This window comes from Chiloscyllium plagiosum, unplaced genomic scaffold, assembly GCF_037043375.1.
Source record: "Chiloscyllium plagiosum isolate Xiang-an unplaced genomic scaffold, Cpla_swu_hap1 HiC_scaffold_14, whole genome shotgun sequence".
Lineage (NCBI taxonomy): Eukaryota > Metazoa > Chordata > Chondrichthyes > Orectolobiformes > Hemiscylliidae > Chiloscyllium > Chiloscyllium plagiosum.
The window spans coordinates 57,581,176-57,595,954 of NW_028270152.1; the positions used below are offsets into that span (position 1 = coordinate 57,581,176).

Sequence of the window (14,779 nt, forward strand, 5' to 3'; positions counted from 1 at the left end):
AGATTTCAGTGAAGTCTACAGCGAAAAGACTTTAATTATGTATTAATATTTGAGACCATGATAAGCATCTTGAAATGAACAAATGTTAGTTAAGTAATTTCAATGATTTTTGGTGGGTCTATCTAGGAAGTAAAATAAAGCGAATTGTGTTCGTAAATGGAACAGTTTAATATACAATCTCACTTGATGTAAAGTTAAAAGTTCATATCTCATAGAACATAGAACATTACACTGCAGTACAGGCCCTTTGGCCCTCGACGTTGTGCCAACCTGCGAAACCAAGCTGAAGCGCTTCAGATCCCTCCACTATTAAGGTGGTCTGGTGGCTCAGTGGTTAGCACTGCTGCCTCACAGCACCAGGGATCCAGGTTCGATTCCAGCCTCAGTTGATTGTCTGTGTGGAACTTCTATCGGTGTCTGTGTGGGGTTTCCTCCCACAGCCAAAGGATGTGCAGGTTAGGTGAATTGGCCAAGCTAAATCGCCCATAGGGGTCAGGGGTAAATATAAGGTCTAGGTGGGTTACTCTTTGGTGGGTCAGTGTGGACTTGTTGCCTGAAGGACCTGTCCCCACAGTGGAGATTCTAGTACTTTACGGGTGGCACAGTGGTTAGCACTGCTGCCTCACAGCACCAGAGACCCAGGTTCAATTCCCGCCTCAGGCGACTCTGTGTGTGGAGTTTGCACATTCTCCTCGTGTCTGCGTGGGTTTCCTCCGGGTGCTCTGGTTTCCTCCCACAATGCAAAAATGTGCAGGTTAGGTGAATTGGCCGTGCTAAACTGCCCGTAGTGTTAGGTGAAGGGGTAAATGTAGGAGAATGGGTCTGGGTGGACTTGTTGGGCCGAAGGGCTTGTTTCCACATTGTAAGTAATCTAATCTAATTCCAGTTTCATCCATATGCTTATGCAATGACCATTTAAATGCCTTTAAAGTTGGTGAGTCAATGACTGTTGCAAGCAGTGCATTCCACACCTCTACTACTCTCTGACATCTGTCCTATATCTATCACTCCTCAATTTAAAGCTATGTTCCATCATGCTGGCCACCACCATCTGAGGAAAAAGGCTCTCACTGTCCACCCTATCTAAACCTCCGATTATATTGTATGTCTCAATTAAGTCACTGCTCAATCTTCTTCTCGCGAATGAAAACAGCCACAAGTCCCTTTCCTCGTAAGACCTTACCTCCATACCGGGCAACAATCAGAGGAAATCTCCTCTGAACCCTTACCAAAGCTTCACACCCTTCCTATAATGCAGTGATCAGAACTGTACGCAATACTCCAAGTGCAGCTGCACCAGAGTTTTGTACAGCTGCAGCATAATCTCGTGGTTCCGAAACTCAATCCTTCTACCAATGAAAGCTAACACACTGTATGCCTTCTTAACAACCCTATTAATCTGAGTGGCAACTTTCAAGGATCTATGTACCTGGACACCGAGATCTCTCTGCTTACCTACATTACCAAGAATCTTACCATTAACACAGTACTCTACATTCCTGTTACTCCCTCCAAAGTGAATCACCTCGCACTTTTCCACAGAAAACTCCACTTGCCATCTCTCAGCCCAGCTCTGCAGCTTATCTATGTCCACATGTCACCTACAACATCCCTCGTCGCAATCCACAACTCTGCTGATCTAATTGTCATCTGCAAATTTACTAACCCATCCTTCTATGCCCTCATCCAGATCAGTTATAAAAATAACAAACAACAGTGGACCCAAAACAGATCCTTGCGGTACACCACTGGTAACTGAACTTCAGGAAGAATATTTCCCATCAACCACAACCCTCTGTCTTCTTTCAGATAGCTAATTTCTGATCCAAACTATTAAATCATCCTCAATCCCATGCCTCCATATTTTGTGCAATAGCCTACCACGGGGAATCTTATCAAATGCCTCACTGAAATCCATATACACCACATCAACCACTTTACCCTCATCCACCTGTTTGGTCACCTTCTCAAAGACTTCAATAATGTTTGCGAGGTATGACCTACCCTTCACAAAACCATGTTGTCTATTCCTAATCAACTTATTCCTTTCTGGATGATTATAAATCCTATCTCTTATAACTCTTTCCAACACTTCACCCACAACCAAAGTAAGGTTCACAGGTCTATAATTTCCAGGTATGGCTCTACTTCCCTTCTTGAATAAGGTAACAACATTTGCTATCCTCCCATCTTCTGGCACTATTCCTGTAGACAATGACGACATAAAGATCAAAGCCAAATGCCCGGCAGCCTCCTCGCTGGCTTCCCAGAGAATCTGAGAATAAATCCCATCTGGCCCAGGAATTTATCTAGTTTCTTCACTTTCCAGAATTGCTAACGCCTCCTCCTTGTGGACCTCAATCCCATCCAGTGTAGTAATGCGTATCCCAGTATTCTCTTCAACCACATTGTTTTTTTCTAGTGTGAATACTGATAAAAAAATTCATTTCGTACTTCCCCCATCTCCTCAGACGCCATGCACAACTCCCCACTACTTTTCCTTGATTGGCCCTAATCTTACTAATCATTCTTTTATTCCTGTTATACCTATAGAAAGCCTTAAGGCTTTTCTTGATCCTATCTGACTAGCACAACTCCCCACTACTTTTCCTTGATTGGCCCTAATCTTACTCTAATCATTCTTTTATTCCTGTTATACCTATAGAAAGCCTTAAGGCTTTTCTTGATCCTATCTGACTATCTCCTGTTTTAATTCAAACGTGTATGCTAATTTCATATATTGGGACATGAAAGGTTTGTCTATCCGTTCGCCAGTTTGGAAAAACAATGGTCCTTAGCACAGAAATGGACACTGAACTATGTTGCAATAGCTCTTTTTGAGCAGATTAGATGGAAAAAACTAGATTTTTAAGCAAGAACTGATTTTGTCTTGTAGATTATAGTGTTGTTTTTATTCACTAACAGGATTAGGGCTTCGCTGGCGAGACCAGCATTTATTACCAGTCCCGAAGTGCTCAGAGATAGTTAAGAGTCAACCACATCGCTGTGGGTCTATTTACATCACTCGTCAACTGTCATCCCAAGATTCTTGATTATTGCTGATTCGGCGATGGTAATGCCATTAAGTGTCAAGTAGGGGTGTTAGTTAGACTCTCTTTTTGGAGATAATCATTGCCCTATAATTTTGCAACATAAGTACTATTTTCTGCTCATTGGTTTGAGTTTGGACGTTGTGCACATCTTGCCATAGGTGGGTACAGGCTGTTTCAGTATTTGACACATGGCAAATGGAAATGCACAATGTGCAAACAATCATCAGCATACATATCATTGTCAAGGACAGAGAGCTACTGATGAAGCAGCTGAAGATATTTGGACCAAGGTCATTTCAATGTATAACTCTTGTACAAAGTCCTTAGACCAAGACAATTAGCAACTTATTTCATGCTCGGCATGATACCAGTAAATGGTAAAACTTCCTTTCATTTCCATTTTAATTTAGCTTTCCTTGAAATCCTTAATGTCATCTCACTTCTGGAATTCAGATACCAAAATTGGGCTGAGGTCAAAGGTTGATGAGTACTGTCAGATCCCAAATTGAGCATTGATGAGCAGGCAAATATCATGTGATGGCACTGTTGACAACATCTTGCATTACTTTTCAGGTGATTGAAAGTTGGCTCATGCACTGTTAATTGACAGGATTAGATTTGTTCATTTGTAGGACATAATTAGGCAATTTTCCACATTGTCTCACGGATGACAGTGTTGTAACTATGCTCAAAGACCTTTAATCAAGGGCAACTGGGACTGAGCAATCAATGCTGGCACAGCCAGTGAAATTCACATCCACTGAATGAATCTGTTTTAACAAAATCTAGGGACACAGCTAGCTCTGACCTTCACTATACCCAGTGCATGCAAACACTTTTCATCATCAATGAAGTGGATGAACTGGTGTTGATGGCAACATCAGGAGGAAGCAAAGGTGGATTATCCCATTAACACTGGCAAATCAGCGAACTCTTCAGTCTTGTATTTTGGATTTAGGTGATGAGTTCTGCGGTCAGTGAGGATGAGAAGGTTTATGGAGTTTCTTCTTGTTGTTGTTTTATTGTTCACGAATAGTCATATTTTCATGTGGCAGAACTTCAGAATTTTTATTTGGTCTAATAGTCATTGAATCAATTAGCTCTGCCTATAAAACATGACTTCACATGTTTATTTTACATGTTAATCTACTTATTGCTGGCTTTTTAAAAAAATTGGAGCTTGTTTTTGATTTCTTTTTTTCACACAAGCTAAAAATTACACCTTTCAAAACATTATTTTTCATTTCCACTGAAATGATGTTTAACAACCCTGAGCTAAATTTTCCTTTAGCCATTCCTTCACTTGGCTGAATATAGTTCAGGCATTTGGTTCCTGCTCTCATCCAATTCTGAGAATGCTGTCCCTTGATGTGCTATGACTTCTAAATCATGCATTTTCCTTTCATTCATTGGCAATTGTCTCTTATGGTTGCCTTAGCACACATTGGATCAGGAAGCAAATATGATTTTAAAACACCTTGGTTTTCTTCACATCCATCAAAGTTTTACCTGCACATCCACCAATATCATTTATTGTATCCATTGCTCCTGATGCAGTCTCCTCTACACTGGGGAGACTGGACGCCTCCTAGCAGAGCGCTTTAGGGAACATCTCTGGGATACCCGCACCAATCAACCACACCACCCTGTGGCCCAACATTTCAACTCCCCCTCCCACCCAGCCAAAGACATGGAGGTCCTGGGCGTCCTTCACCGCCGCTCCCTCACCACCTGACGCCTGGAGGAAGAACGCCTCAGCTTCCGCCTCAAAACACTTCAACCCCAGGGCATCAATGTGGACTTCACTCATTTCCTCATTTCCCCTTCCCCTACCTCACCCCAGTTCCAAACTTCCAGGTCAGCACTGTCCCCATGACTTGTCCTATCTTCCTATCTTCATTTCCACCCATCCACTCCACCCTCCTCTCTGACCTATCACCTTCATCCCCACCCACATTCACCTATTGTACTCTATGCTACTTTCTCCCCAACCCCACACTCTTCTCATTTATCTCTCCACTCTTCAGGCACTCTGCCTCTATTCCTGATGAATGGCTTTTGCCCGAAACGTTGATCTTCCTGCTCCTTGGGTGCTGCCTGAACTGCTGTGCTTTTCCAGCACCACACTAATCCAGAATCTGGTTTCTAGCATCTGCAGTCATTGTTTTTACCTGTCTTTATAGTTGCTTGGCTTATATTTCACATGAAAATAACAAAATGCACTTCAAGGAGGATGGGAAGACTTTAGAGAGCTTGCAGAAAAGATTTATGGAAATGGCTACAAGGATAAAGTTCTTCAGTTATGGTTAGCTGGATAATCTGTAGCTGCTGTGACTGGAGAAGTTGAAAGGAAATTTATTTGAGATATTCAGAATCATGAAGGTTGTGGACAAAATGGTAAAGGAGAAATAATTTCTCTTCACAAAGAGAGAAAGGGTCACAGATTAAAGATGAATGGCAAAAGAATCAAAAACAATGAGAAAGTATTTTCGCAGTGTGCAGGAAGGACATTGCCTGAGAGTGCTCTGAAGGCACAGTCAGTCCTATCTTCCAAAAGGGCATTGGATAATTATCTGAAGGTAAAACATTGACAGGGCCATGGGGAAAGCCAGGTGAGCAGGGATAGCTGAATTGCTCTTGTCGAAGTCTGGCATAAACATGATGGGCTGAATTATCTCCTGTGCTAATACTATTCTATGATTCCATTGTGATGTTTCAGGTGATGAAATCACTATGCTATTATATGTGGATCTATAAAGTATTTAACATGGAGCTAAGGAAGTAAAAGGTGAGAATGTTATAGTATGTCCTGATATTTAAACATGCAGTGAGGTTAGATCACCAACTCGTTTGAACCTTCAGCCCAACAGTGAATTGCATTGGAAGTAAACAGTGATTAAGGAATATCTCAGAGCTTTTACCTGGTAGATATTTAATAATCTCCTGGTCAGAACATAGATAAATTAATGTATTTTTAACCATTCCGAACTAAGTGAATATTACAGTCCAGCCCTTGAGATGTTTTAGACGAGCAGATATGATTATCAATACCAACATTTACAATAATAGAACAATTATGCCAGAATTTCTTTTTTTGAGAGTAACTTTCAACGTACTTGACTAAAAACATTCTAAGAGAGAGTGAGGACTGCAGATGCTGCAGATCAGGGTCAAGAGTGTGGCGCTGGAAAAAAAACAGCAGGTCAGGCAGCATCCGAGGAGCAAGAGAATCAACGTTGTGGGCATAAGCCCGAAAAATGCCTGATGAAGGGCTTATGCCCGAAACGTCGATTTTCCTGCTCCTCGGATGCTGCCTGACCTATTGTGTTTTTTTCTTTCAGCATCAGTCTTTTGCAAATCAGAGGAAGCATCTTAAGAAAGATAACTGAACAGACAGATTCTGACCAGCATAAGAATCGTCAGGATCATCTCATTAATCCATGAATAGGAAGCACAGAATTGCCTCCCAGATTTCTTCTGCCCATAACCAATTTTTCCCTGTTTGTCTGACTTTGTGCATGCATGTAAGGAACTGTTCATAACGGGATTAGCATTTTAATTTGGAGTTTTATACGCCAATGATTTATAACTGTTTACCTGTAGCTGGATTCTAATTACTTGTAACAATTAGTAATTCTTGTCAAATACAAAAACCCATTTCATGCTTTCTATTAACCTGGTAAAAATCAAGTAACTTGGGGAATTTTGGAGACTTATTTTAAAATCTTTAGTTTTTTCAATGATTCCAGGAATAATGGAGTCTGATTTCCAATGTATTGTCCTGGTGAGTTGTGACAGGAAAGATTTGCAATATATAAAGACATTATTCAAAGATTAATGAATCAAATATAAAACAACCAATTGATGCCAAGTTTAATGTCCCTGATTATAAGATAGAACACAAAACTCAAAAACTGCAGTTAATTGCCTGCAATTCCTTTGTGGGGTTGGTTGCCTTGATAGAAGTTGAGGAATTGTAGGCAATTTCTTCTTTTTAAAACTCCCTCAATCCTCTGGTAGAAGAGAATTCCAAAGATTGACCACCATATGTGAAGATATTCTCCTTCATTTCAGTCTTTCATGGCCTACCCCTTACCTTGAGATAATACTCCTTGATTCAAGAGTCACCAGCCAGGGAAAAATCTCCCCGTTATATCAACCCTATTGTACTCTTCAAGAATTTTTGAAAAATTTCAATGCAAATTCTTCAAAAGAGTAGGAATGCAGACTCAGTTTCAGCCACCTCTCCATATAAAACAACTTTGCCATCTCAGCGATTTATCTCCATTGCACCCCTGTTGTGGTGAGTACATCCTTCCTTAGACAAGGAAACCATATCTGTACAAAATACTCTCTGTGAGAGTATTTTGGCCTCTACAAGTGCATTAGAACATCTTTATTTTAGTGCACAATATCCTTAAAATGAACACCAAATTTGTGTTTGGCATCCTATTTCCTTGCTGTACCTACATACTGGCTTTTAGTGATTCAAGGACAATGACATCCAGATTCCTTTGGACACCCACAGTTCTCAATCTCTGATCATTTAAGAAATATTCTACCTGTGTGTTTTTCACTGCCAAACTGAATAATTTCCCTTTTGTGCATTATATTTCATCTGCTGTATTCTAGCTGTTTCCCTAAGCCAGTCAAAGTCTTCTTGACGGCTCCTTGTATGCTCCTCCCAATTTACATTCTTTACATCTGTGGGAAGAAAGCAGAGTTACAATTTTAGTTCCAGTGAAGCTTCTTCAGAACTCATTCTGGGCCTCAAATGCTAGCACTGCTTTCTCTGCATAGATGCTGCCAGACCTGCTGAACTTCTCCAACATTTTCTGTTTTGTTTCAGATTTTCAACACCTGCAGTCCATTGTTTTCTTTCACATTCCTACCCAGTTAGGTGGAATCAGCAAATTTTGAACTATTACAATCAGTCGCCCTATATAAGTCCAAAAACGTTGATTATTCGTTGTTCGGTTCTGATTAGTTGTGGACCGAGCACAGAGCGTTGCAGTTCCAGACTGGTCATAGCCAGCCATCCTGAAAATAATTCATTTATTTCTATTTTCTTTTGTTAAACAATTTTAATATGTACTGGTATATTTCACTCAATCCCATGAATTTTAGTTTTATGACTAAACTCCACTGTGGAATTTAGCAAAATCCATCTGACGATCCAAAATCCATCACATTCACTGGTTGTCATTTGTCTATGTTACAAACAAAATCCTCAAAAAAACTCCAAGTTTCTCAAATGTGATTTCCATTTCATAAATCATTTCATTGATTCAGCTCAATGTTGCCATTCTCATCCACATCTTCCTTGTGACATCCTTTACAGTAAGTTCAAACTTTTTCCCTGGTATGGTTATCAAGTTAACTGCCTGTAATTCTCCACTTTCCCTCTTCCTCCCTTCCTAATTATGTTGTGGAGGAGCCGGTGTTGGACTGGGGTGGACAAAGTTAAAAATTGGACAACACTAGGTTATAGTTCGACAGGTTTACTTGGAAGCTCTATTTTTCAGACTGCTGTCCCTTCATCAGATAGTTGTGCTCCAAAAGCTAGTGCTTCCAAATAAACCTGTTGAAATATAACCTGGTGTTGTGTGATTTTTAATTTTGTCCTCCCTAAATAGTGGAATTACACTTGAAAGTCCTGTATTTTTATTTCTTTCTTTGCTCCCTGAAATCTAGTTTCAGGACTTCACATCCATTCCCACCACACCAGTGGTACTGATGTTGATTATAACCTCTGGATGTTCACCTTCCCTCAGAACAATATTCTTCAGCTGTTCTGTGACATCCTTTACCCTGGAATCAAAGATGCAACATACCACCCTGGAGTTATGTTTACGGTCACAGAAGTGAATGTATGCTTCTTTTCATTCAATCAAGGGAACTGGGCATTGCTGGCAAATTCAGAAGATGTTGCCCATCTTTCACTGCCCTTGAACTCAATGACTTTCATGGCCATTTCAGAAGGTAGCTAAGAGTCAGTCACACAACTGTGGGACTGGAGTCATAGGTAGGCCAGATCAGATTATGGATTTAGTGCAGTTTCCACTTTTCCTCAAATATATGAAAACCTCATGAAATGCTTTCACAAATAAAATTTCCTAACGTTCATTTAAGCACCTTTTGTATTCTACATTACAATCTTGAAAAGTTTGGATAAAGGCAAAACAATTAGAATGACAGAGTTTTTAGAATGATAGTTCATCAACTGACCCTCAATGGACCCCGTTGTTGTGTCACAATCAAGTTTTCGCTTTCGCAATTGAATCATCAATTGCACAGAATTATGACCAAAGATTACCTGAAAAATATTATAATTCAAAAATAATTATCCAAAATACATTTTAAAGTGCAATACCTGACCTTTAGTTTTGGATTACATGGGTCTAAAGGGATTCAGAGTCTTTATAATACAGTTAAACTTCATTAACTATCAGTACAGTAGTGATACAAAAAACATTGGTATCAATATTGGAAAAGTAGCAGATGGCAAAAAATGCTAACCATCTGCACAGGAAAGGGCAAACAAATTATTGTAGCATTTGCACAGATGCAGCCTACTTAAACCTTCTGGTCCAGCTACAGAATGTTCAGGAACAAGCGCAACACGACTCATCCAAGGAAAAATTATGTTCAATTGAATGCACAACCAGCAGAAGAATTTCATAGCCGTCCTTGAAAAACGGAACCAAATGAAATGTCAGCACAGCCATACAATGTAGCAGAATTAACATGTGTCCACAATAGAAGATTAGCAGAGAGAAATGCATTAACAATTTATAATACGCTAATATAAAAGCAAAACCATGTAGATATTGCAAATTGAAAACAAAATTAAGAACAGAAATTGCTAAGAACGCTCAGATCAGATATATCTATGGCAAATAATACAAAGTTAACAGGCAGAATATTCCTCCGAGCAGGGTCAGATGTGTGTTGTTTCTTGGAGTGTAGTCCCACTGAATATAATGCCAATCAGACATTATTAAAGCATCAGCAAGCCTTCAGCTGGAATTTATAGCAACCAGAAGCCAGCAGTTCTGAACTCTGCAATGCTATACCAAGAAGAATACCAAGGATGGTGCAGGACCAAGGTGTAAAGTTAGTGATTTGTTTGGGGGTTGAGAGATTGTAAAGTGGAGACGGGTTTGGGGGTGGGGAGATTGTAGAGTGGAGAGGGGTTTGTGGATGGGAATTACTGGAGGAGGGGACAATGGGGTTGGTTCTCAGTGGACACTCCTGCCTCGAGTCATGCCCCAGAAATTGGGTTTGGATTGTATTTGATTGATGAGCCAACTCTTCTCCACCACACTCTCACAGTGATAGGCTGCCTGCATAGCTGACCTGTTGGGCCTGGTCACAGATCTGTTTGCATTGGGGCTGATCCCAAGGGAGGGCAGACTGAAGCTCTTAATTGTCACTCATGTGTGTCAATTATTAAGTCTGGACCTCCTGCACTGAACTTAATTCCAGTGGAGGTGAGTTTGCAATGTACCAGCCCAGTTTAATTGGCCATCTTGCCTCCAAGCCACCTCCAGGAAACTTGATTGTTTCAGATGAATGATATTTTCCTCACAACTGGAAGAGGTTACACAAGCAATTTGGAGTTTTAAGCAAGTAGAATGGCAAGAAAGAAGGTGGAGTCAAAACTCTGATAGGTTGAAAGGCAGAAGAGATTAAATCATAAAAGGGATGTTCATGCAATTAAGGCAAAAGGAGATGCTCATGAGATAAATAAACTAAAGTGGGTATGGAGGTGACCATGGAGGTGGGTATGGAGGGCGGCACGATGGCACAGTGGTTAGCACTGCTGCCTCACAGCACCAGAGACCCGGGTTCAATTCCCGCCTCAGGTGACTGACTGTGTGGAGTTTGCACATTCTCCCCGTGTCTGCGTGGGTTTGCTCCGGTTTCCTCCCACAGTCCAAAGATGTGCAGGTCAGGTGAATTGGCCATGCTAAATTGCCTGTGGTGTTAGGTAAAAGGGGCAAATGTAGGGCAATCGGTGGGTTGCGCTTTGGCGGGTCGGTGTGGACTTGTTGGGCCGAAGGGCCTGTTTCCACACTGTAAGTAATCTAATCTAATCTAATCTAATTACTGCAAGCTATTATGTGAAAAAAAGATTATGATTTGAAATTAGAGTCTAGATTAGAGTGGTGCTGGAAAAGCACCGCAGGTCAGGCAGCATCTGAAGAGCAGGAAAATCGTTGTTTCGGGCAAAAGCCCTTCATCAAGAATAGAGGCAGGGTGCCTGCAGAATAGATAGATAAATGAGAGGGGGGTGGGGGTGGGGAGAGTAGCATAGAGTACAATATGTGAATGGGGGTGGGGATGGAGGTGATAGGTCAGAGAGGAGGGTGGAGTGGATCGGTGAAAAGGAAGATAGGCAGGTAGGACAGATCATGAGAGCTGTGCTGAGCTGGAAAAATGGAGTTAGGGTGAAGTGGGGGAAGGGAAAATGAGGAAATTGGTGAAATCCACATTGATGCCATGGGGTTGAAATTTTCCGAGGCGGAAGATGAGGCGCTCTTCCTCCAGGCGTCGGGTGGTGAGGGAGCAGCGGTGGAGCAGGCCCAAGACCTGAATGTCCTCGGCAGAGTGGGAGGGGGAGTTGAAATGTTGGGCCACAGGGCGGTGGGGTTGATTGGTTGTTGTTGATCTCAATATTGTGGCTGGAATGCTGTACAGTGCTGAATCAAAGATGAGGTGCTGGGTCTGAGGTTACATAGAGCTTTATTGGAACAGAGTGTTCAGAGTTGGAACAAGGCAGAGAGTTGAAAGGTCAGCCTTGCAGATTGAATTGACCTATTCCGCAAAATGGTCACCTTCAAAATAGATCCCTTCAGCATGGAAGGAAGCCATTCAGCCCATCAAAATGACACAAATCCTCTGAAAAGCATCCAACCTTGAACCACTCCAACTACCCTACCCCTGTAACCCTGCATTACCAACTGATAACCCGCCTAACCTGCATATCCCTGGACACAATGGACACTTTAGCATAGCCAATCCACTGACTTGCACATCTGTGGGTTGTGGGAGGAAACCAGAGTATCCAAAGGAAACCCACACAGACACAGGGAGAATGTGCAAACTCCACACAGACAGTCGCCTGAGGTTGGAATTGGACCCGGGTCCCTGGCGCTGTGAGGCAGCCGTGCTGACCATTGGGCCACCCCTTCGTGAGCAGTAAATGCAATGCTACATGTAAAGAGACTTCCCCACAAAAACCACAAAACCAAAACAAAATACTGTTTGGGGAAATACACACAGACAAAAGATAAAGTGAAAGGGTAAACATTACATCATCTGCACATGCATGGGAAGGTCAGGAAGTATTACATGACTTTGGGGATTCACCCGGAACCCTTTCAGAATGTGGAAAAATGAAGAAAAATCACTTGGTGATTGCATGACAAAGGGTTGGTGAAGATGGTGGATAATTGTTTTCTGAATGTAAAGGATTTTGAGGTGGCAAGTGAAAATAAGGGGAACCTGATTCTGCAATGTGTCTGCAAAGGGCTGGACAGCATTCAGACGTGGTCTGATGTGTGACTGAAATGTTGTTTGTTTCCCAAGTGTCAAACTATGGCCATTACCAGTGAGAGAGAAAATCAAATGCACACTATTTGATATTAATTACATTACCATGACTGACTTCTCCATCTGTATTTCTGCCTGTGTGCAGAACTTGGAAGACTTTGTGGGCTTCTCACATGTTATGACATTTAAAAGTCCTTGAGGATACTGCAATGTGCATGACTGTGCAAAATAATTTAAAGAAATCATGCATTCAAATGAATATAGCACACACACAAGAAAATTAAAGAGGACATTGACTTGACTTACACCTCTGAAAAATACCATGCATGATACCAAAATTGGCCTGAAGAGTTTTTCTCCCCTTTCTCTTCCACCCTTATTTCCAACAACAAAACTCTTGTTCCTCTCCAACTCCCTCTCCTTAATATTGACCCCTTTCTTTGGGTTAAGTTTGGTAAGCCATCTCATTATCTTTCTTTTTTTGGCTGAACATCCATTTAACAATTGCACCGTACTGAAATGTCTTGGTACAATTCTGATTCATGTAAATTATTTTGGAAATTGTTTACTTTACTTCAAGTTTGTTATTTGCTGAGTATTTCATCCAACACTTGATTCAAATGATCCTATGCCACCAATTACATACAAATATTTGCACTATATAAATGCAAGCTGTTTAAGTTTGTATCAGTTCATATTAGATATAAAGTGAAATATTCCAGATCAGTTTATCAAAATAATCAGATTTTAAATGAAGTCTCCACCTGCTCTACCAGATTTGTGAAAGATATGCAATGCACCATGCATGTTGTTATTTTTAGGACATGGGTTTTGTGAAGTTTGCATGTCTCATCATAGTTAACAGTTCCTATATAATGGGAGTGAAACACTGGGATTTGGAGAATCCCAACCTGAGGTTGTGATCATGAAGACACAGAAAAAAAAATGTAGTTCAGGGTTACTGCTAAAAGAGAAGGAGAATGGGTTAGTTTGAGGCTTCAGGCCACAGAACTGCTTCTGAGATTTGTACTGAGTCTCAAATATTCCACAGTTTTGTTGCATTAGGTGCTCAATATGTAGTTATGTACAATTCATGATTGAAGTTGAACTATATTATAGCTCTTGATAACTGCAGCTGTTGATCAGAATATTGGGTCTCAATAGATGCATGAAACTAAAAATATCAGTGGCAGGTGCATGATTGAAAGATGCAAGATGATCTTTGGGTTTCTTGGTTACACGGACATGTATGGAGACGGAATGTGAGGTGATTGCACTCATTGAATAAGCAACTGGAAGACTGGTTATGTTTCAAATTTGTTTTTCTGAACAACTTAATTATGCCAACAGGTTTATAATATTGTATACTCTGGATGTGCAAGCAAATGTCACACTTTTGTCTATTGTGTTGCTTTTCCATATAATAAACAAACAAAGCTTTTGAATAATGATGAAATTTTCAAAATTAGAGAATGATATTTTAGATCAAATAACTGGGGAATAAAAAACAAATAAAATGCCCAAGATAACTAAGGAAGACAAAAATGAAATATAGTTCAAAAGAGCGATAAAATATTGTCAAAATTCACATACAGAAGTAATACAAAGCATTATAATGTTATGCATTGTGTATCTATAGGTTTCAGTTGGATACCTGTCTCATTTTTAATTATGTTAAAGGTCCAGTCGGTGCTGAGATTTGCATTCATTTATTTTGTTGAACTATAGTCCAGGAGGACCACAGATTTATTTAGGCAATTGCACTGTATTCAGAGCATTTACTTATTTGCATCCTTTGATTTTTTTCATCAATGAATGCAATAGGAGATCCACAATCATGAAGATGATCCAAAACATATGCAATGATCAGTGACAGAGCACCAAATTTACATCCCACAGCAGATAAAATCATAGTGTCATTGAATAAATATTTCATGACTGTCCACTACATGCACATCTACTTTCGATCCATTTTTCTGCACCAGTTTTACTTCATGCCAAATGCCTTCCGGGGAACAAGAAGAATGTGCCTCAAACATTGTTCAGTTATTGATGGCATAAATTTTATGCAAAAATTTCATTTTCTCAGTTCTGAGGGGATCTAATTCAGAAGCTAAGAAGTGAGGACAGCCACTTCATTCAGACATTAATAATCCAAATGCCAAAAA

The 14,779-nt window shown here is 40.5% G+C and overlaps 1 protein-coding gene across 9 annotated transcripts in view; it reads right to left on the reverse strand.

Annotated features, from left to right (window-relative positions):
* Window positions 1-14,779, reverse strand: part of LOC122559093 (contactin-4-like) — a 2,514,776-nt gene that overhangs the window by 1,653,997 nt on the left and 846,000 nt on the right. The gene's annotated exons all lie outside the window — the stretch shown is intronic.